This window comes from Condylura cristata, unplaced genomic scaffold, assembly GCF_000260355.1.
Source record: "Condylura cristata isolate star-nosed mole 26May11 unplaced genomic scaffold, ConCri1.0 scaffold00020, whole genome shotgun sequence".
Taxonomy (NCBI): Eukaryota; Metazoa; Chordata; class Mammalia; order Eulipotyphla; family Talpidae; genus Condylura; species Condylura cristata.
Genome location: NW_004567121.1, coordinates 32,008,281 through 32,032,439, shown reverse-complemented (window position 1 = coordinate 32,032,439; position 24,159 = coordinate 32,008,281).

Here is a 24,159-nt window from a genome sequence, read left to right as displayed (position 1 = left end):
AGGGCAGAATGGAATTTTATTACATGGAATTGAGAAGTTCAAATGCAAAATAATTAAGTCTGAGCCAAATATAGCCATTCCCTCTCCCATCAGTTTATTTTGGTGGATAATTGGCTGTATTAGGTATTTCACTGAGCTGCATATAAAACTTTATTGCCCTAGTAAAGTGCATGCTGTGAATTCTGATGCTTCTGTGTGTTTGGGGGGCATAGAATTTTTCCCTTTGCAGCATGACCCGGCTTACCTAGATCCTGAAACCAAACTAGGCTTCCAGGCCGCCTGCTGCTCCCAGAAGGTGTGTGAGAGCCGAGGAGAGCGAGCCACCGGGAAAATCGTCCCGGAAGTGACAGCGCAGGACCGAAATGAAATCGCCCTGTTTGATGCGGGCTCAGCCAGGTCCCCACAGGGGTTAAGAGTCCAGGGGGGGAGGGGGGTTGTGGGCAAAAAGTCCACGTGGAGGGTTGCGCCCAGAGCCTGGCCTGTGACAGTAGCCTGTGACAGTAGGTGCCTTCTTTTGTCGGAGGGTGGCTCCACCCCACCCCCACCCCATCCTGCTAGGCAAGGCGACATTTGCATACAGTGAGGCTTTGGCTGCTAAACTAAGCCATTAGGCACCAGAGGAACAACACAGAATGAACCTAACTAGGACCCTGGAGGGACCATCGCGTAGCACACGGCTTCCGTAGGTTCCCACCGCTTTCCTGTTGGGTCTCCCGGCCCCAACAGTGTCTGGGTCCCCAGTGCCCATGGCTTTTACAAGTGCTTCTGCCAAGTACCTGCTCCCCAGGGAACCCCCTGTGGCAGGAAGCTCACCTGTACTCTTCTTGCCCTCCCAGTTTTTCTCAAGGCCGGTTATGAGCCTCTACATCACCAGCCCTGGAGCCCTGAGCTGCCCGGCCCAGCGGAGCTCAGCCCCGAGCGGGGAAAAGCGCCCCTCCTTCCGCACCTACCCGTGAGCCTCTGCTCCTTGAAGAAAGTACTGTTCCAGGCTGTGTGGACATGATCCACATGACAGGGTCCCCACAGCTTGGGGTGAAAGGCAGCATCTCAGAGTTGATTCTGTGGACCCATCTTTCACTCCCTAAATCATACAGAACTGAACATGTGTGTGTTGTTGTCACAGAGGGTCTGGAGATGTCATCGTGTACTCTGGGGCCCCCAGGGGCTGGGGGTAGGGGGACAGAGAGCCCACCACCTTAGCAGGAAAACAGGCCTTTAAACAAGGGGGCATCGCCTAGAAAGAGCTCTGTAGGGGAAGACATAGCTGGCTCAGCTCTGAGTCTCAGGTCAACGAGGGCTGGGTCTGAACCCAGCCAGGGATGCTGGGGGAAATGGGAGCAAGGACTTGTGCCAGAGCTGGGTGGAAGAGGAGGTCGCCCTTGAGTGAAGCTCAGAGCGACATGTGAGCTTGCCCAGGAGCAGAGGTGTTTGTGGCAGAAGCAAAGACACTTGGCTGGGGACAGAGGGGTGGAGGGCGTGGGTGGCTTGAGGTCCCGCCCTGACCTTCTGTTGCTGCCCGGGAGGAGCCCAGACCCAGACCGGCCCAGGGTCCAGGTGCTGTTGCAGCCCGGAGTCCCCGCGAGGGAAGAAGCCCGTGGCTGGGGACTCCTTGTCTCTCTTGATTGACTTACTTTTACTTTAAAAGAATGTTTTGGCTTACATTGGTTCACAACGCCATTTATGATTTAGGGGAAGAGCTTCACGGCCCCACAGGTGAATGTCACCATAGAACACCCACCACCCAGACACCCAGACCCCTGCCCCATGACCCATGGGCTCCCCCACTTTGTTCCCACCTCCGCTGGTAGCCTCAGCTCTGCTGTTTTCACATTTCTAGGGTCTGTTTTGTTTCTCTATATTCCACATGAGGGAAATCATCTGGTGTTTGTCTTTCTCTTGCTGACTTATTCTGCTGAGCCTCAGTACCCCCCAGTGTGTCCAGTTACAGCTGCCTGCGTGGTCCTGCGTGATCCTGCGTCCACAGGCTGAAAACTGTGGGTCAGCTCACACCCTCCAGGTCCACCGGGTGGAGGCTGCAGACCACCTCAACGAGGCCACCTCAACGAGGCAAACAGTGCAACGTTTATGTCACAAACGCCTTTGCTTTTCCAGCGCATATAAAGTAACATTTAGGCTGCACAGTAGACTATTAAGTATGCAACAAGACGATGTCTAAAAAGAAATGTAGGCAGTCTAATTAAAATCAATTTATGGCTAATAAAAGCAAACCATCTAAGCCTTCAGCAAGTCAAAGAATTTGAGGGTGGAGGAACTCGCGAAGGGCAATAAGGCAAACGCAAGGAGAGGAGACGCGCCTGCCGCTGACACTCCCGCCGCGGAGCGGGCTTCCCCTGCACCGGGCCGAACCCTGTCCTTCCACGTCCAGTGCCCAGTGCCACCGGAAGGGAGGGAGGCCAGCAGGGGCAGCCCTGACCTGCAGCACACACGTCCATCTGCAGGGCAGAGGGCCGGAGGGGAGACCTGTCTGGCCGTTTGCGTAGGGCTGGGACCCTACAGAAAGCTTCGTGTCTGCCTGATGAGAATGAAAAGCCGCCTTCTGTCAATACCAGGCAGCCTGGAAGCCCCTGCAAGCAGCCGCCAAGGGGAGTGGGAAGGTGCCGCCCAGCCGTCGTGGCCTGTTGCAGGGCGAGCGAGCGTCAGGGGCCACTGTGACGCCCAGGCAGAGAAGGACAGTCCAACCCACTGTGCACAAGGAACCCTGACTTGGTATGCGGTCAGCGGCTGGCAGAGAGCCGGGAGGCCCCGTAGAGCAAGTTCCTCCAGCTCTGCCTCTTTTGAGGGGGAAGGCGCTGTGCAGCATAAGCAGTTTGCAGCCCCTCTGCCTCTTCGCACCAGATGCCCACAGTCCCCTACACACAACTGTGACAACCAAAAGTGTCCCCAGCCACCGCCAAACATCCAGGGGGAGAAGCACCGCCCTAAACAAGAGCAAGTGTATTCGTGTGGGGGGGGGAGGAGGATGCTCGGCCTCCTCTAACCACAGCTAGATGGCCTCACCACCGGCAGAGGTCATGCCAGCGAGCTCTAAGGCACGGGGAGGGAGGCAGAGGCTATGAGGGGTCTCCCATTGGCCAGTGGCCCACAATCACCAGGACTGGCCCATCCAGGCAGGTGGTGGCAGTTCCTGGGGACCGTCGTCCCGTGAGGTCGGCAGGGGTGGAGGGGAACCGGAGCCTTACAGCCAAGATCAAACAGGTGGCTGGCACGGGGGCAAGGCCAGACTCGACCCGACTAGCCCGGAGCCCGTGCTCCCCAGCACCCCGTCTCGGGGGCAGGGGGTACTTAGCACCCAGCTGCGGACTGAGGGGAAAAGCTGAGCAGAGTGCGAAGGGACTTTGTGGGGTGAGCTCCTCTGCTCCTTCACACCCCTCTGCAGCATGGCCAGGCTGAGGAGCGCCCCAGGGGCAAAGCCCTGCTTGCCCTTAACCTTCGAGGGTCCCAGTGGGGAAACGAGCCAGAGGCAGCTTCCACTCAGGGGGCCCTGCCAGGAGCCCCACTTCATCCAGGGCCCGGCCTCGGGCTGTGTGGGCAGACAGAGGACAGCGCGCTCAGAAAGTCTCTCCTGGGCATCTGGACACGAGACCCCCGATACCAAGCCTCTGCGCAGCCCGCCAGCCTGGGGGCCTGGAGAGTCTATGCAGGGAAAGCGAACGCTGACTGTGCCGGGCGCGTTGTTCTGCCTGGGAAGAACGAAATGGCAGCAGCTCAGGCCTGGGTCCCAGCACCCCAGGGGTCACGTGCACTCAGGGTGGGGTGGTGGAGGAATCTGCCTTCCCTTCCCCTGGCTCGAAGGCTCTGAGGCATCACGAGACACAAAAGACCAGGCCCTTTCACAAGTACTCGACTGCACCCTCCACACACACCGGAGCCCAGGCTGAAGCTACAGCGACAAGATACCGCGCTGATTAATTATTAAGAACACATTGCGTGTGGTTTGACAGCTATGTGAGAGCAATCTGCCTCATAGTGATTAAACCTCAATAAATGTGGTTCTAATAATGAGCTGGTATCGAATTATCAGACAATGGCAGCCTTAGTAAATCTCAATTAGCTTTGTCTTTCGAGACCTTCATTTAAATTCTGAGTAATACAAATGCCATCAGAGCCCAGGGAGGGAGGCAGGGCGGTCTTCCTGGGGTGCTGCCCAGCCGCTGGGCCCTCAGCCCCAAGAGCACTCAGAGTTCGGGCCTGGAGGCTGGGGCTGGGGGGTGAGGGCGGGAAACACAAGCAGAAAGGGGCTGGAAAGGGGGGAGCACAGCTTTTCTGGGAAGTTTGCATTCCAGCAGACAGAGCCAGCCCTTCAAACACCTCCGAGGAAGGAAAGCCTCATTGGGCCAAAGAGCTCAACTTTCGGGTGAAAACAATTAGTTCTGAAATGTGGAGTTCTGAAACAAAAAAAGAGAGAGAGAGAGAGGAAGGGAGAGGAGGAGGAGGGGAGGTCCTGTGAGCTCCAAGCTGGAGTGGGAGTGGAAGAGCGGGCAGGTGGACAGCAGGGGTGACCGGGTGACCAGCCAGCCATCAGCTCTGACTGGAGCTCTGTCGGGGTAAACAAACCTCGGGGACACTCCGCCTAGCTTCAAAAGGCCACAATGACTCGTTTTATTGCTCAGTCTTACAAGATGATGGTATCTCTAAAGAAGGTGACAGCAAGTTAACAGATCCGTCCCTGAGGGTGCCTGGCCAGACCTAGAGTCTCCCTTCTCCAAACAGACGCAGCCCGGGAGGCCCGAGCCGGGAGAGGCCGCCTGCCTCAGAGCCTGGTGGAAGGCAGCGGCACAGCCCCTCCGCACAGCCCATTTTGGTACTCATTAACTCCTCGCTGGGAAGTGGGAGAGGGCGCCTCTTTCAAGAATTTCTCCCTCCGGAGATGGCATCTCTGAACTGAAGCGTTTGGCAGGAAAACCCAACAAATGTCAGGCAGCGTGGCTGCAGGGCTCAGGGATTTACAACTCGGTTCCGGAATGCTGGGAGAGCCCAGGCCAGAGGCTCCCATTCCAGACTGGGCTAGATCTGGGTAATGAGGCAAAGCGGGGCAGCCCCGTCCCTGGAGGCCAGAGACCTGGTCCCTTCGCTGTCCCTTAACTTGTGCGAACTCGGGCCGATTTCCTCCCCTGCCAGGCCTCCACTCACATCTAAAATAAAAGTGCACGCCAAAGCTGATGACCCTCGTCCTAGAACTCAGCAGACATTTGCCCACCACGCACACACATTCCCAAGGCACTCGGCCCTGAAGTCTGGTGGCTGTGGATAAGTTACGGGCCACGAGTCGCGTGTTGCCCACAGCACCGGCATCCTCAGGGGCCGTCCCTGAAGGCCTCCTTGGAAGAGGACTCACCACCCATCCCCAGAGGACCTTCACCAACGCCAGGGTCTCCCTGCGAAGGTCATGCATCAGTTCCCTGGAGGAAGGCCCCGGGGAGCTTGCTGCCTGGCCCTTAGGCTGAATAGTGAAGTTCAGGGTCGAGCACCATGACATGCATCCATGTCACCGCTTCACTGCAGCCTAGCCCCACACGGACCAGCACGCTGGCACGCTGGCACCCACTGCCTCCTGTCGGCTCACTGGAAAGTGCCCTGAGACGCTCTAGGCCCAGACATGCGCTCCAGAGGCTGCCACAAGTCAAGAGGCTGAGCTGCACTGCCACTCGGGGCGGGCATCTACCGCCCATCGGGAGCTGTCGGAGTGACTGGGGCAACAGCAGCATCCTTTCTGTCGCTCCCTTTTGCTTGTTATAAAGAGCACCCTCTTTCCATAACAGCCCCGCCCCCCAAAAGCTGCTGCACAACACCCAATGCCCTCCCTTTCTCTACTGCATTCCACAACTGTCCCTTTGTTTTGGCAGAGCTGAGTATCTCTGTCCCTCATCGACACAAGAAGCGCGTCTGTCTCGGGCCAAGGGCTGGCCTCGAGCACCGGTCCAGGGGCGAAAGCATTCTAGCAGGATACTTTAAAGCACAGCGTGGGGGTGAACCGCCACGTCCCGGGGTCCCAGCTGCTGGTGTGATAGGGACTGGGAATTGCATCTGGGAGGGGCCTGGGAGGGGCCTGGAGAAGCGGGAGGGGGGTGGGGGTTGGGGGGGAACCCTGTTTCCCCAGGCTCCCTCAGGGCCTCCCTCAGGGGGTCGCTTTGCCCGCAGTGGTCAGCGGGAGGACGCCACCTACAGGTAAGCGCCCACAATGCACCGCGACCCCGAGGCCACTAGGCCCGGAAGCAAGTCGAGTCCTTCTTCAGCTACCTCGGTGTCCCCTGATGGACCTGCTGGGAGCCGCGGCCTCCAGTTTCCATGGTGTCCGCTGATGGACCTGCTGGGAGCCGCGGCCTCCAGTTTCCACTAGTAGCCTCCCATGCACGTGTCCTTTGGACCCGCCTGGCCACGCCAGCTCACGCTCCTGGGCAGCAATCCCCACCCCCACCCCCAAGCTTCTACATGAAACGGGTGATTCTTGCCAAATGTTTTCTCCACCAAGCAGTATTTAGCAACACGAATGCTACAAATGGATCACGCCACGCGCAGATCAAATATCACACATTTGCTTTTAAATCCTGGAAATATTTTCCAAATCAAGTCTGCCCCGCCCCCCTTGTCAGACATATCATCAGCCCCCTGACAATTTTGGCTGGGCCTGCCAGCAAGCACCACGCCTGCCCAGTTCTGGCAACAGGCCGGGCATGCCCGCCTAGGGAAAGGTGGCTGCAGGGGTGACCTGCCAGCAGCTGGGGGCAGGGACCGTGCCCTGAGGGAGCCTAGTGCGGTCACGTGGAGAGGCACATGGTAAAAGGGGCGCAGGACCTCAGGGCAGGTGGGAGCCCCTTTGTGGCGTAGGGGGTGAGGTGTGAAACGGTGTGGCCTGTGATGTGACGTGGTGTGGGGGACAGCAGCTGAGAACTGGCCTGTGAGCTCTAGACAGTGCCGGTGTGTGTGAGTGTGGTGCGTGATGGGGCTGGCTGGTGACCTGTTATCATAGTACATGAGTGAGGTGGGCTGGATGCTGTGTGGGTCTTGGGAGGCTCAGGAGGGCATGGGCAGGTTCATACCCCAGACGTGGCCTGGCCTAAGCTCTGAGACCATCTCCAGGAGCAGGAGAGCTACTTATGTCAGGGACCGCCATTGGCAGAGTGGCGTCCATGCCAAGATGCAGTCCAGCCTTGAATCTACGGACCTGGACCCCAGAGATGGGGAAGCGCTTGTGCCTGCAGAGACAGAAGCAAAGCAAATGAGGTAAAGTCTTTGTGTGATGGGTTAACAGCTCCTATTCTGGAACAAGGGACTGAGGAAGGTGCTGGAACTCTTGGCCCAAGTGCAGTTTTGTGGCTGGGCTGTGTGTAGCCTCAGTCCCTGGGGCGACATTATCACTAATAAGAGCTTCAGTCCAAGAGAGACACGGTCTACTTTCCCAGCGACAGACAGCCCTTCCCCGAGGCCCAGAGTAGAAGGCGCCCTGGCAGGCTGCCCAGGATCCCACGCAAAGGTCAGCGCTTCTGCCCCAGGGGCTGCCCCAGAGGAGATGCCAGGCTCTGGTTGTGTCATTTCCTTTGTATGTGATGCCACCACTTTTAAGACTCAAACCCTGCGGCCCAGGCTCCTGTGACTGACACGTCCCAGGTCATGGTTCCCAACAGCCATGTCTGTTCCGACTGGTCAGCACCCACCCTCCTAGCTCTCGGCACCCTCTCTGTGTTGCCTTCTACTCAACCAAACTAGGGCAAGGGAGCTCCACGTGCAGCTCAAGATCTAGCTCCGCCATTGCCTGGGAGTAGAAGGCGCATGAGTCCTAGAAACTGAGTCTGAACCCAAAGTGCAGGACACAGCCTCAACACTCAATCCTGATGTCCCTACCCCAAACTTTCAAATTTCCAGGAAAGCTGTTTGTGGTTGGTTTTTTGAGGAAGGAGTGCTATCAAGGTGATTGATGACTTGTGTTTGGTTCTGGCCGTCCATATGTTATCTGTCATCATCACACTCCGCCTCTCAGTAGTGGGAAATGAACGCATTCCTAGCCAGATTCCTCTGATGTTTGCCTGGTCTGGTCTACTGACTGGCTCCTTTCCTCAGCAACAGCCTCCTCCTGTGCCCACCCTGGATCTCTGTCACGGGTTTCTCATTCTACTACTTTCTCCCTCTGAGCTGTCTCTAATAATCCTATGGTTACTAGCATCCTTATTTTTATGATCCCAAAGCTCCACATGGTTATGGGCAATTAAAATCTAGCTTGGGGGCCCTCCCTGGTGGCGCAGCGGGTTAAAGCACAGCACTGAGAATCTAAGGCCGCTTCCACATGAGTTCGATTCCCGCCTGCCCCGGAGGTGACCACATGGCGTGGCAGACCTCTCCTGACCCGCCGCCCACTGCTCCCCTCAGCACTGTGCCTCGTCGATCTGCCTGTTCTATTCCCCACAAGCCTCTCACCGCCCCTGAGCCTCTGGCCTGCACCCCAGTTCTGTATGCACAAATAAAAAAAATTTAAAAAAAAATCTAGCATGGCCCCAAAAGATCACCTGGGGTCTAGACACACACACGCAGACTCATCAATCAGGTCTGTTGTTTTCATCATAGTCAGTAACAGAATCATTCATGCAATAGTGGAAGCCAGTGATCTTCAAGTCCCCCTTAATCACATTTTCTCCCTCATACTCCATATTTAATTCCTCACTCAGTTCTAGCAACATTACCTCCAAATATACCATTGTCTTACTCTATTTATCACCAGAATCTTAGCATAAGCTACTGGCATCTCTGCAGATTCCTTCAGCTGGTCTCCTTGACACCTGTCACATGTCGCCCAACCTACTCTTCACACACAGTCAGCCTTTTTCTGTTTTTATTATTATGACAACTTTTAGAGCAGTTTTGGGTGCATGGCAAAATGGAGTCAAAAGAAGACTTCCCACATAACTCCTGCTTCCATCTTCCACATACAACCTTCATACACACACACAAACACAAACCCTTCTCCACTAAATCAGTGTGATACCTTTGTTACAGTTTATGTTCCCATGCCATTATCGCCTAAAGCCTACAGTTTACATTATGGTTTACTCTTGTTTCTGACAAATATATGATAAAGTGTATCCACAATTATAACATCATACAGAATACTTCAGCACCTCAAAATCCCGTGTTCTCCCTATTCATCCCTTTTTTTTCCCAATCCCTTATCATTTTACTGTCTCCACAGTTTTACCTTTTCCAAAATGTCACATCGATGTGGCTTTTCAAATTGGTCCATTTCGCTTAATCATTTGCATTTAAGCTTCCTTCATGTCTCTCCATAGTTTGCTATCTCATTTCTCCCTGGCACTGAAAAATATCCCATTTCTAGATATGTCACAATTTATCAGCCACTGACGGGTATCTTGGTTACTTCCAAGCTTGACAATTTCGAATCAAGCTTCTATAAACATGTGTGTGCAGGTTTTTATATGGACATAAGTTTCCAACTGTCTTGGGTAAATACCAAGGAGTTCAATAGCTGGATCACATGGTAAGAGTAGATTTAGTTTTACAAGAAACTGCCAAATTGTTCAGTTTGCATTGCCACCAGCAATGAATGTGTGCTCCTGCTGCCCTATCCTCGCCTGCACTTGGTGGTGTCGGCGTTTTGGATTTTTGCCCTGGTAGGTGTGTGATAGTATCTCATTGCTGTTGTATAGCGTGGACTTAAAAATCTTAAATCTGACTGTGTTGCTTCCCTTTGGAAGGTTTTCCGATGATCTCCCACTGCAACAGTGCAAATTCCAAACTGTTTGCTATGCTCCACAGGCCCCGCATCATTTGCCCTGTGACCAGTCATGTCTGCTGTGCTTGGTTAACGTCCACGCCAGCCTGGCGGCCCGACGTTTAGGCATCACCCACTTCCCCGACTTCATTGTGCATCACTCTTCTCTAGGATGCCTGGCCAGTTGGCCCCGTTTCATTCTCTAGCAGGCCAGCCTTGTCGCTGTCTGAGGACTTGGCATTTGCCGTGCTGTTGTCTTGAGTTGCAGTTGCTCCCAATGTGAACATGGCCATGGCCGATCAGAGCCGCCACGCCTGGCGAGGGAGAGGCCAGCTCCGGACGAGCTGTTCTGGGGCTGTAGCAGCAAGGCTCGTCTGCATCTTGAGTGGCGTCCAGTGATTCAGAAATCCAGGCAGAGAATAAAACGCCATGTCACACATTACCAGGAGCATCACAGATCTGCTGTGGTCTGGAGAGGAGCCAACCTGTGCCATTTTATTTCTGGCATGTCTGTAATTCCTTTTTCGATGCTATGAAACTCAGAGCTTGCTATTTTAACATTTATGACTAACGATAACTGGCAACTTTACATCGCCTCTGTAATGGCTTTTCTCTTAAACCATGTCTGATTAAGACATTGTTTAGGTCAGGGTGTCTCCAATTGCAAGTCATGAACCATTAATTTGTTGTGAAATCAATTTAGATGGTTTACAACCAGCATATTTTTAAGAAAATAGAATAGCATAGATGAGAAAAGAAAAAGTGTATCACACACAGTAAGAAGAATAATTTCAGAAAACAACTGTTTCAGTTATATTGTAACAGACACAAACACACACACACATACACACATATACTCAGTGTGACCCAATATAAAATGTAGGGTCACGGCCCAAAAAGCAGAAGCTCTTGCTCAAAGTTTCTCTTGGTTATACAAGTATGCAATGAATAATGCATAGAACACATTCTAAAATAGCTTCAAAATTTCACGTAGCATCTCTCATGTTAACAGAGAGCTGCCCAAGATAATAAGCATCAAAAACAGACCACAACAGGTATGGCAATCTGGAACATTCCATCCAAAAGCAAAGATCCCAACATTTCACTAGCCCTCAAGTCTAAGGAACTGGGTTCTAAGTTCACTCTTACTCAGACATGACGGCTTTGGAAGCTCCTCTCCCCTTTCTGGCCCTCGGACACCTTGTCTCAAAGATGGGAGAGCTGGGAGATGCAGGCTGTGAGGCCGGCAATTGCCTTCTTGCTCTCAAATGGAGAGCATGGAGCGGTCAACTTCAAGGTCAAACAAACTGATTTCAAATCCCAGCTCTGTTATTGACCAGAGAACAACCTCATCCGTCTCCTCAACAAGAAGTTGGAAGTAATGATACGCGTCCCCAACAGCAATGAGGTCTACAGTCATGCCAGCGAAGCTCCTGGCATAGGGAAGGAACTTTGCAAAGGATGCCAGTGTGACCGTCAGCCTGCCTGGACCTTTGCCATGGCAGCGTTCCTCTCCTGAAGCCTCTGAGCCTCTCCCAAAGTCTTCCTCTCCCAGCAGCACCCCCACAGATGGCATCCCCATCCATGGCATCCCCTATTTCTATGGCAGCGGTCACTTCCACCCCAGAGACACCCTTCCCGGCTGGCCGCTGCAGCTCGCCTCCTCTCCTTCCTGCCCCACCGTGTCCTCTCCCCTGGCTCCATGGCCCCGACGGCACAGGTCTCCCAGCTCTGCAGGTACCAGGTGATGTCTCTGAGCAGCAAAAGGCTGCCTCAGTGCCAGCACAGATTGGAGGCTAATAGTCTCGCCAGACGCCCCTGAAGTTATGTGAATGTTAAGAAAAGAAGAATCAGGGCCCTCCCTGGTGGCGCAGCGGGTTAAAGCACAGCACTGAGAAGCTAAAGCCACTTCTGCATGAGTTCGATCCCCGCCTGCCCCGGAGGTGACCACTTGGCTGGCAGACCTCTCCTGACCCGCCCGCTGCTCCCCTCAGCAGTGGACTTCGTCGATCTGCCTGTTCTGCTCCCCACTCTGTCTCTGGTGAATCCTCTCACCCTCTGCATCTCTGGCCTGTACCCCAGTTCTGTATGAATAAAAAAAAAAAGAAAGAAAGAAAAGAAAAGAAGAATCAAATGTGCAGGAAGTCAACTCTATATATTGTGAGATAAGGTGGTTGAAGGCTTCAATTTTATCTGTGATATTATACAAATCATACAGTTTTCATCAAAAGATAAAAAGAAAAGTGCCGGTCAATCCACTCAGGCCTCTACTGGCGAAGGCCACAGGGCCACACAATACCCCCTCTGCTCAGTGCCCACCCGGGTCCTCCGCACCCCCCGCCCCCACCACCACACTGTGCTCTGTCCCTTGCTGGCAAGATGCTTCTTGAGCCCCAGTACTCGTTCCTGCAGCCCCAGATCAACCTTGGCTTCGGTGTCACTGGACCTTCTCTGGTTTTCTAAGTTCTTCCAGAACCTTCTAAGCCAGCTCTGCCCAGCACAGCAGCCGACAAGACCATTGCGCTCAGGAAAACAAGTTGCGCGCCATTCTGGTTCCTCCCTGCTCTCAGCCTTGGCAATTACATGCCACGCACAGCAAACCTGATTCCGCTGGGGCCAAAGTCTGCCCGCCTTCTGCAAGGCCAGCGTGTTCGTCTGTCCTGCAGGGTGTGGGACTAATCCAAGCTCCTTTCCCACCACACGAGTCCTGGATTTCCTCCCGCCATGGCGTGGCAGCTATCTGAACTGCCCAAACCAGGCTTCTCCTGGCTCCAGCCCCCACCCTCTGCCTGAGCTCAAAAGGGCGGAGACCCTGAGCAGGGAAGTGCCCGGCTGGGAGTGGCTCGAAGCCCAGGGCCCCTGGCTGGTGGACCCCCAGAAAAGAGCAGCAAAGGGTGGGAGAGAGGGATGTGTGAGGTCACAGAGTGACCACCTCACAGTGGAGGGCCAGACTGAAGGGGCTGAAAGGATGAGATCTCCCCAGGAAATCGCTCGCCCACCTGGAGGGGAGGACTCAAACAGGAGGACCCCCCACTTCCGTTGATGGGAGAAGGGGGAAACCTCTGGCCTCACTTTTCAGAGATGCTGGCTGAGGCACAGAGATGCCTGATCTATACATCAGCTGAGCGGGCAGCTGCCTCCAGGGGGGCGCCCCTTACCCCAACAGGTGAGCTCCTCAGCCCAGTGTCCACTCTCACAGCCCTGTTCCCCTCAGGCCCTGAAACTTCCTCACAGAAGTGGGCCTGGAAAACAGGGTTTGCGTGTGGGCTGTGGCCCCAAGCAAGAGCCAGCAGGTCACGACCCAGGCTGGGAGCTGACCCCGGGGCTGCTGGGGAAGGCGCTGTTCTCCACTGCTGTGCCAGACAGTCCAACCCAGGCGTGGGCATCCAGGCCCGCCCCAGAAGAGGCGCCACGGGAGAGGGCAGCAATGTTCCACACTGGTGTGTAAAAGCCAGACAACTGTTTGGGGCTGTTCGGTTGTCGCTCATGCAGGCATGCTGCTGAAAGATGGGGGTTTTAGGACCCTCCAGGGGTGGCAGCCAAGCCGTCACTGCCCCCAGAGCTGTCTCCGCACAGTGAAAGAGACACAGGACCTCTGTGCCACCCCAGCCTGGTCATCTAGGAACCCCGAGGGCAGGGCGGAGACAGGCTTGACACGGTCAGCCGAGGTGCTGACCCTGGGCTCCTGGCCCAGAGTAGGTGGCTGGGAGGAAGGAGCCGTGTCCAGCCCAGGGCCCCAGGCCAGTGGAACCTCCCTGAGGTGGCAAAGAAGGACCCCACGTCCCCTTCTGCTGCTGCAGAGTCAGGGTGAGGCTGGCAGCTGCAGGCTGCGAGTCTGCAGGAGGGACGGGCCAAGGGGAGCAGAGTGCCCACTGGAACCGGGGACCGACCCAGGTGGAGGCCCGGGGGTACCTCCCTGCTGGGCATTGCCTCCGAGCTCTGCGCCTCTTCTCCTCTGAGAAGGGCCTCAAAAGAACAGGGGACAGCTGTGAGAGCCGGAGCTAGCACCCCAGGGCCTCCCTGGCGGGGGTGCCTCCGATTCCCAGGTGGGGTAACCACAGAGCCGGGAGCAGAAGCACAGCTCCCCCCGCAAAGGCAGAGGACCGGACTGGGCTGACCTGAGAGCAGCCTGATTCCCAGGCCTCTGTCTGGGAATTTTCCTTTTCCAAATATGAAGGACATAAAAATAGGTAGGCAGGAAGGCCAAGCTATGTTTGCACAAACCTAAGTCTGGTTTTGAAATGCCTGCTCCCACCATTTCAAGGCTAAGAATAATGGAAGGAACGGGCGTTCTGGCCAGGTCCCAGGCGTGAGCACACTCGGGCTGAGCATGCCTGGCTGGCGAGGCCACACCGAACACTCTGGAGCTGGTCAGACGTGTCAGGAGCCTTCAGCGAAATGAATGAGCAGCTGATTAAGAAATGCGGCCGCTGACAGCAGGAATTAGCCCCATAAAACATTTCAAGGTGTCAGCAATGGAAACTCATTCCCTGGCCACTCAGTGGAGAGGTCAGAGCTGCCCACCCACGTCTGGGCTCTGCCAGTGGCCAGGCCAGGTGAGCAGCTGCCCACTCAGGACAGGTGACCGGCAACATGACCGGGACAAGCAAAGGCAGATCATGGCCGGTTTGTCACATTAATTCAACTACCTTCAGCATCTAGGTTCTCCGGTGGCATCTGTTTTGGCTAAATTGTACCTCCACGCCCCCCTCACTACTGCAGTCAAATTCATAGCGTGAAGTCCTAACCACTAGAACCTCAGACTGTGACTGCATTTGGGGATATCTTTAATCCTACGGTGGAGTAGAGCAGTGGATAGTAAAGGGGGCAGTTGACCCCTTTACCTGACTCACCACCCCATTTCCCTCTCCCTTCTGGTAACTCTTTTGTTTTTAAAGTCTGAGTTTGTTTTGTTTTGTCTGTCTGTTATCTTTGCATCTGTACCATCCAGTATGAGTGAAATCATCTGGTGTTTGTCTTTCTCCAGCTGACTTACTTCCCTTAGCTTTATCTCCTCCAGGCTCATCCCTGTGGTAGCAAATGGCCAACAGTCATCTTTTTAACAGCTGTGTAATATTCCACCATGTATATAAGGCACATCTTCTTTGTCCATCATCTGCTGGTGGGCACTTAGGTTATCCCCCAGCTGTTGCCTATTGTGAACAATACTGCAGTGAATACAGGGTGCCTCTTTCCCTCCCAATTAGTGTTTTCCTATTTTTCAGAGGTGGAATAGCTACATCCATCATACCTTGTTTCTATTCTTAACAGCCTGAGGCACCTCCATACTCTTTTCCATAATGGCTGCACCAATGTGGAATCCTTAAAGAATTAAGTTAAAACAAAGGTTTATGGGTGGTCCTGATCTAATAATACACTGGTATCTTTACAAGAAGATGCAATCAAGACACGGGAAAGTATGATGAGAAGGACACGTGCAGACACGGGCGAGAGAGGCCTCAGAAAGAACCAGGCTGGGCCTCCCTGGTGGTCTTCAGTTTAAGTCTCAGAGAAACTACTGCAACGACGTGGCTTCAATCCTGGGCAGGGAGCTGACCCACATGGCGCAGCTGCTGCTCTCAGCAGTGTATTTCAGTCGATTTGCCTGTTCTGCTCCCCACTCTGTCTCTGGTGAACCCTCTTACCTCCGGCCTGTACCTCAGTTCTTCTATGCAAAAATTAAGAAGAGGAGGGGAAAAAAGGAATTTAACTTCTGACACCTTGAGCTTGGACTTGTAAGCCTCCAGAGCTATAAGGAAAACAGGAATTTGTTTTTTTGTTTGTTTGTTTGTTTTAGGTGCTTTGCCATGGCTGTCTGGACAAAGGGATCCACACTTGCTCTGCTTGTTTTGAGTTTAGTCAAAAGGGATGGCCACTCCCACGTGACGTAAGGAAATGGGAGACCTGCGTCGTCTTCAGAAACCTGAAGCTCCAGCTGTCAGAGCAGGACATGGCCCTGCTTGGGCCCAGGCACACAGAGGGACGGGCGGACACGCAGCACCAGCCCAGCGAGAGCACGCACTCTGCACCCGGCCGCTCCCTGCAGCCCAGACGGCTCTGAGCGGGGCATCACCCATCTCACAGATGGGAAAGACGGGGCCTTGGGGCACCAGAGTGAGTATGTGTTGGGTGCCAGAAGGCAGATTTGTCTGATGCCACAGCTTACCTTTCGCCCTCCGACCAGTCCAGGGAGGCAGGCCTCCTCGGCCAGTCAAGCTATCAGGAGCGCAAGCGTCATGGGCAGCAGGAAGTTCCGAGGCCAGAGGGGCATCGGCAGGGCTGGGGCGCAGGAGCAGGGGGCAGGGCTCCCCTGAAGGAAAGCAGTGTGGCTTAGCAGTTTAGCTTGGTTAGCAATTCTGGGCCTCGGGCTGATAAGGAAGCGCCCACGACCTTGGCTAGGGTCTGGCTGTCTCCATCCTCGTACATGGGCACAGACCTAAAAACCCCAGCTTACAGGTTCTTTTTGTAAATAATTTATGATACCTCCCACCCGCCTAGCTGGGGCCTGGCCAGTGGGCGCAGGCCACGGTAGCCCCCTTTGTTACAGTATATAAGCTTGATGCTGAAAATAAAGACAGGGACTTTCCTGTTGAACAGACTCACGGTGTCCGTCCTTTTTCCTTTCACTCCCCATCACTTGTCTGCTCCAGCACAACTGGGTTACGTCACGCTAGCACACACACACACACCTGGGAAGGTGGTCCAAATTGCTGGGAGGAATGCTGTCAACCTGTACCCCCAATGGATTCCAGTCCCATCTGCAGGAGGTGTCCCTGCTGGAATCATGATACAAAGGACTGGGGTTGGGACGTGACCCAAGGTCCCTCTAGCCGGGGAAGGCCACAGCTCTTCACATGGATGGAGCCTCGACAGCACAAACAGCGCTCTGGCATGGGGCCTCCAGAACATTCCCCAGAGCCAAGGTCAGGGTATCCACACCAGATCGTCAATGAGCTCAACCCCTCTTTGCACAAACACAGCAGTCTGGCTAAAGAAGGCAGCAGCGAGTGCCCAGAAATGGCCTTGGCAGGTCAGGACCGGGCCCTTCGGGGCTGGACTAAAAGTTCGCTGTGTTTATTCTCACTTGCTGGGATCCAAGGAGAGCGGGGGCAGGCTGGGCTGTCAGGTCAGCACGGCCCCATCCTGTCCCACATCGGCCCTGCCAAGGGGCGGGTGACAAAAGCCAGGCTGATGGAGCTGAGTCCTGAAAGTCCTCCAGCCCCATCTGGGGTCACTCAGGCCCCCACATAAGCCCAGCCCTGTCCCAGCAAAGGAAGCAGCACAGACGCAGGGTCCAGCCCCGCCCTGCCCTGACGGTGCTGGTGAGTGCACGTGACCCCTGCTCCTGGCTCCTCTCCTGCCCGTGTGCACGCCAGGGCGCTGTGCTCCCAGACCTCCCGGTGCCGGCTGCGGCAGGCAGAGTCCTTACCTGGGATGGGGCTGGTGGGAGGAGGGTGAAGCACATGCCCATGCTGAGGTATGAAGCTGAACTCTGCAGATTACATAATTTTGTAAATGGCCCGTCAATGCAATTTTTATTTTAAAGGGGGAAAAAAAGGGGGGGGGGTTGGGGAGCCTGAGCCTGGGCTGACTCACCCCTCCCCACCTCCAGCAAGGGAATTTCACCCATCCAACCTCAGCTTTCTTCTGCAGGAAAGCTTCCCCTGAGCCTGCTCACACTGGGGTAGCACCTGCTCTTCTGTGCTCCTGAAGCTCCTAGGGTAATGCTCATGGCATTGTTCTAGAATGATCTGCTCACGTGCCCCGCTGCCCAGCTAGAATATAAGCACTTTAAGGCTAAGAAGTCTCTTTTGTGGGCCCTCCCTGGTGGCGCAAAGGAATAATGTGCTTGAGCTTGAGCCCCAGCCAGGGAGTGACCACATGGCGTGGCAGACCTCTCCTGACCCGCCCGCTGCTCCCCTCAGCAGTGGACTTCGTCGATCTGCCTGTTCTGCTCCCCACTCTGTCTCTGGGGAATCCTCTCACCCCCCCCCACACCTCTGGCCCCAGTTCTGTAAGCATAAATAAACAGATCTTTAAAAAACAAAAAAGGCTGATTAAACAAAAAAGAAGCCTTTTCTTTATCCCTGTATCCTTAATGTATCCCCTTCTCACTCTAACCCAGAGAGAGTAGCCTGTGGCCTTGGAAAATGGCAAATGAGGGTGACACGCGTGTTGCAAGGGGTTGGTGGGGTGCAGTGTTGGTCAGGCCCCCATGCGGCATCCTTCTCCACGAGGTCCCTACAGTTGAGGTGTCCTCGACACCCCTTGGGTAAGTGGGATCGGCCTGGTAGTGGCCGGTGACCACAGAGCTGGGTCCCATGAGTCCTGTATAAGCTGGAAGATTGGGCCCAGGGCCAGCAGGGGAAGGCCGAGTCTGCAGGGCTGTCCCCAGCCACTTTCTCCAGCCGGAGGTCGCTGTCCGCAGAGCAAAAAGCTGGCAGCAGCAGCTGTGGAGCTGCGGGCTGGGCACAGCGCCCCAGGGATGTCCTGGCACAGCACCGCCTCTGCCCAGACCTGAGGCAGGAACCGATGCCCCACTGTGCGGGAGCTTTTTGGGTTGGGCGTTTTATCACCTGCCTCTGACAGCACCTTAACACGCTCGCATTCTCCTCCCCTGTTCTTCGGAGTCTGGCCTCCATGGACCCTCGCCACCCACCTGCTAGCAAGAGTTCCAGAGCACGCGTCCGTGGCCCGGGTCCATGCTGCTTCGGAGACAGAAGGGTGCTCCCTTGTCCCTGGCCGCTCGCTGCCCCGCAAGCCCTGGAAATAACGGAGAGGTAGCCACAGGTCCCGCACGTTGACTGTCTCTACCCAGACTCCAGCCGCCCCCACCCCCTGCATTGCCCGTGACAGTGAATGACACCCCCAGAGTGCACATGCTGCAGGACAGCTGCGTGCTCCATCTAGACCACCCTGGACACGGCCCTTCCCGCAGGACCCGCCTGTCACCTCCTCTCTCACAGGACTGGAAGCCGCTGCTACCAACATGTGAGCAGCAAAGAGCTCTTCAGTCACTCCCGGTTATAAAGATTAGGGCAACCTCAGGGTGCAGGACCCCTTCTCCGAGATAGCCGGGATAGAGGTGGAGAGCTTCAGCCAACCCAGTGCGGCGTGCTCACCAGGTGGCACCCAGGGCCCCGGTTACAGAGGTGAGAAGGCCTTCATCACACAGGTGCAGAGCAGAAAGGCAGAGGCACCGGGTGCAGAGGGAAGGGCTGAGCCCTGAGCGGGCGGCGTGGGAGGCGGTTGGGGGTGGCGGTCTGACGCCCGTCGATTCCACAGCCATCATTCTGCGCCTTGAGATGGGGCAGCCTGGCTGGGAGGCACGGCCAGGGCAGGGCACGACCATGACGGCTCTCCTAGGCACGGCCGGGGGCCCTGCACCCACTGCTGCCTTTCCGTGGGGGAGCTCCGCCCGCGGGAGCTGTGACTCCCTGACCATATGCCCCAGGAAAACGACCGGCCTCTCAGCTCATTGGCTGTTGCTATTAACAAGTCACAGCAGATGGCAAACACGGCAGAGGCCACACCTGAGTCACTGGCGCCCTCAGCCGAGGGGACAAGCCCTCGTCCCTCTGCCTCAGGTCTGTTCAGTGAGGCCTCCCCGCTGATGCAGCCTCCAGGACTTCTTGACCACAGTCCTGGGCAGTAGCCTTGAGCTTGGACAATGGACCCCATCCATCGGAAGCTTTCCAGACAGTGCCCAGGGGACTCCGTCCGGCCTGTGGGGGCTACTACCATCAGCCCTCTCTGGGCAGGCTCATCTGCTGGTGAGCAAAGGACATGCCAGACCCTGCCCTAGGAGAGTGGAACAAGAGCCTTGTCCAGGGAGCTTCCACGCTAACAGAGGGACAGAGACGTTAAGTGGAGGCCTGGGAGTGGGTGGCGGGACTGTCAGAGTCTGAACCCTAAGTCTGAGGAGAGGTGGGCGGAGCCAGGGGTCGAGTGCACTCTGCAGGGAGCCAGCAGATTGCAGAGCTAACGGGTGGCGGCAGCTGCCTCACTGGAGGGGTGAGACGTGACCCAACCCGTGAGGAGAGTGAGGAGTTAGCCAAGTTAGCCACGGGTACCCACAGCCAAGGCCCTGAGGCAGCAACTCTGTGATGCTTGTGAGAAGCAGCAGGGAACACAGAGTCGGGAACAGAGAGTGTGAAGGGAGGTCAGAGAGAGGAAGCTGGATGGACGAACCAGCCAGAGGGGATAGAGCAGGGAGACAGACACCCCCACAGATCCGGCTACAGGCCCCTGACTGGGCTGCAGGGCTCCCCTGCGGCTCCCAGCAGACAGCCCTCTGCTCCTGTGAGACCCGCCCCTGCCCGAGGCGGTCCAGCCTGTCCAGCAGAGGGGCAGCTCCGAGCTGCTCTTCCAAACCCCAAAAAGCCATCCGCCTCCTCCCGGCACTGTCCACTGACGGAGAGCGGACAACCATGAAGACCCCGATGACAAACCCACTGACCGTCAGAGGCCTCTCCTTGCCCTCAGCCCAGGCCCAAAACCTTCGGTCACAGACCTGAACTCCTGGTATCTCTCAGCAAAGTGCTGGCACCCAGGAGGCAGGGGCCAGCCAGGACGTGGGCTTCTCACTTCCCACGAGCCAGGGCCCCGGCCGGCCATCTGGCCAGGCTCTGCACGGCCAGTCAGCGGCAGGCAGGCTGCCAGGGGGCTGCCAGGCCGTCGGCCGCAGGGGGCAGCTGAGGCAATCTCCTCAGCTGCTGAGGGTAACTGAATCTGGCCTTTCTGAGCAGGGAGAGCATGTTACCAAGCCCCAGAAGTGCCAGGAGATCCTAGGCGCCGCTCTCCCTCCAGGCCTCACCCTCTCTTTGGGCTCAGACTCAGAGTTAAATGGCTCTATTTGTTGCCATCCAAGATTTCTGCTTGGCAGGGCTCGGGGTGGCTGACCTAACCAGCAGTGACAAGTGGCCACACTCAGCCAGTCCTTCTCCCAGCATCCGGCTTTCCCTGCACCCTGCTTTCCAGCTTCTCTCACAAAAACGCCTACAATGCTGTGGGCAACTGGAGCCCCCAGGCCACTCTCAGGACCTCGGGGCCTGGAAAACGCACTCAGAGCAACAGGGATGGTGCAGTCACAGGTTGTCACCAGGTCTCAGTCTCCCTCCTAACGAGAGCATGGGAAGGTCACCATCGGAAGACCGGCATCTCCCGTGACACTGTAGAAACAACGCCAAGTGCTGGAGAACAAGGAAGGACTTTGAACTTCAGGGAGGAGCTGGCTCTGGATCGCTGCTCAGACCCCCTGCAAGACAGGAGGGCCTCCTGGGAATCAGCCTTCGCGGCAGACCCCAGCAGAGGCAGGGGTGGACGGAGGTCAGGTCTGAGGTGGAGGCCTCAAGGGACATCCCCGCGGAGAACCAGGGGCCTTGGGGCGCTGAGGGGCATCTCGAGGCCAGACTGTAAGGCGTTCGCATAAAGTCTTGAAGACAAGAGACTGTGACATCTCTGCTAGATATTTTGGGGAGCATCAGAAAAGAAACAGGTAGTGTGAGAGCCCGCAGGGTGTTGGGGAAGGCCTAGGTAAGCTTTCGTTCCCGAGAGAAACCAGTGGAGAAATAAAGGGATAACACAAATGACGGCCAGGTGGGCCCAGCTTGTGCCTCCTGTCTGGTTGGAAGGCGGGGAGACCCAGGTCCTGACCCAGAGTCCAGAGCACTGAGCTGAAACTGGCAGAGGGGGCGAGGGCACAGAACAGAGAGGAGGCCAAGATCCTGCTAGGAGGAGGAGGAGGAGAGAGGGAGGGCATTGATGGAAAGATCTAGAGCAAACAGGAGGTTCAGGTGGCCAGAAGGATTGACCTCCACAACCGTGAATTTCCATGTCAGTAACATGGGGCTCGGGCCCACCCTGGCAGCGCAGCAGGTTAAAGCACAGCGCTAAGAAGCTAAAGGCACTTCTGCATGAGTTCGATACCCGCCTGCCCCGGAGGTGACCACATGGCGTGGCAGACCTCTCCTGACCCGCCCGCTGCTCCCCTCAGCAGTGTACTTCACGATCTGCCTGTTCTGCTCCCCACTCTGTCACTGTTGAGTCCTCTCACCACCCCCTCTGGCCTGTACCCCAGTTCTGTATGCACAAATAAATAAACCTTTAAAATAAATAAATAAATAAATAATGGGGCTCACCCTCTTGGCACAGGGTCATGGGGAGAGAAGCAAGGAGGATGTGTGCATGTCGGCACGTCACAAACTGTAAAGCTCTGTGCCCAGACGGTGCATAGTGGTCACCACTATGCACCCAGCCGCCCACCGCCACCCCCACCCGTGGTTGCTGCCAGGGGGCCAAACTCCTCTATAGCACTTGCTGCCGGGACAAGCTCAAATCGACACTGGGAGTCCACTACGTTCTGGCCCAGCCCAGTGGGGACAGAGAGAGCACCCCAAAGGGTGGCCCACTTGGCGAGCCTGGGTCAGTCAACTGTTCTTTCGAGGTCCCAATTCCTGATACACCAGATGCAAGAAGGGATCAGACCTCCCAGTTGTGACCTTTCCAGACAGACTTGGAGGTCCCACTAGCCTCTAGCTACTCTGTGCTTCTTTATGTAAATAAAACACAAGATGAACTGTAAGCAACAACCTGAAACAGTAACTGCATTATTAAGTAGATGACCCGTACCAAAAAATAACGAACTAATAACTGTCCTGTATTTTCTAGCCACATTAAAACCCTTTTACTGCCAATGGCAGCTCCAGTTGGAGCAGCCAGCCAGAGATGTGCACTCTGCCCAGCTGCAAGCACCCCAGCCAGCATTGCTGTGATGACACAATGCCAGCTGCCAGATGCCCTTAACATGCACACACGCCCAAGCCCCTGCAGCCTGCCCCCTGCTGAAGAGAGTGTGTCACCAAACTAGCACCTGGGTCATGCTCCTCCTGAACTCCATCACTGTTTCCAAAGACAAATGCTAAGACCCGGGGAGAAAGCCTAAGCTCTGACCGGCTTCAGCCTTTAGCGCATCCTTGAGACACCCAGGGAAACCGGGGATCCACAAAGTCTCCACAAACGCTCCCATAGTATGTAAAACAATCTCTCTTCCTCCCCCTCCTTTTCCTCTTCCTCCAGCATCAGACACAAGGAGAGAATCAACCTGCTGTTTTATCTTATTATTCCACATAAAAAAAGCACTGCAGACATTATAGATCAATCTACCTATTCAGTCAAGCTCCCCAGAGGCGCCCAATGGCACTGCAATGGTCAAGCTGCCACTTGCTACTGATTCTCGAAATGGACAAACACTCATTCAAGTCCTAGCTTTCACTTCCTAACACGAACCCTCTCCCAGGGCTGTGTTGAAGCTCTAACCAACCCCCAGTACCCAAAAATATGACTGTATTTAGAGAAGTAAATGAAGTTGCTGGGGCCCTAAATTCAGTCTGACTGGTGCCCGTAGAGGAGGAGAAAACTTAGATGCAGATTTGTGTGCACAGAGGAGAGACCATGTGAGGACCCAGAGAAGACGGCTAACTGCCAGTCACAGGGGGCCTGCTGACCTAGCCCCCGAGGGTGTCTTATCTGGGGCTCGCAACCTCCAAGTTGTGGGAAAATAAACTCCTGTAGTTTAAGTCATACAGTTCACAATACTTGGTTGCTGAAGTCCTAGAAAGTGAACACACCAAATACTTTGTCCCTCCACCCAACCCACCCACATGTGAGGGCCAGACTCTTAGAGAGGGGGAGTCACAGATGGTTGAGTTCTGTGCCCCATTTTCCAGGTGGAACACTGAAGGTCTGTGGAAGGAAGGAATGAAGGAATGACCAAAGCCACACAGGGGCCATGGGCTGAACGCCCTCAGAGCTGGCCACAAACATCACACCACAGAAAATCAGTTTTGACTCTCTGAGCCTGTGGGCTGAGTAAACAGAACCAGTCGGGCTGCTGTGTGGGGCAGACCCCCAGGGCCTGCAGAACCAATCGGGCTGATGTGTGGGGCAGACCCCCAGGGCCTGAGCACCGGCTCTGTCCAGAGAAGGCCAAATACCGAAGCCCGGGACATGCCCACCGACCCCAAGAGGACACAATGCAACTTCCTTCAAGGGCTGAGGGCACCGCAACAGAAGATAACAGAAGGACAGTTACTGAGACCAGACCTGCCTCTGAGCCCAGCGCCGCTGACCAATAACCAGGCTAGCCCAGACGTGGTCATTCTTGGTCCAACGTTTCATCGACCACCTCAGCATTTACTACACATGTTCGCTGAGGAAGGGAAATCTGGACATCCTGTGAGGGAGACCCAGAGGTCCCACAGAAAGCCAGTGCCAAGGAGGGCATAGGGAGAGTCCTCTGGACGGGGTGACCCAAGGCAGCTTTCTGGAGATGGGGCATTTGAGCTAGCCAATGAGAGACAGCTGGGGGACAGAGAAGGGCCATTCCAGAAGGGGGAGCGGCTGGTCAGAGACTACTTCAG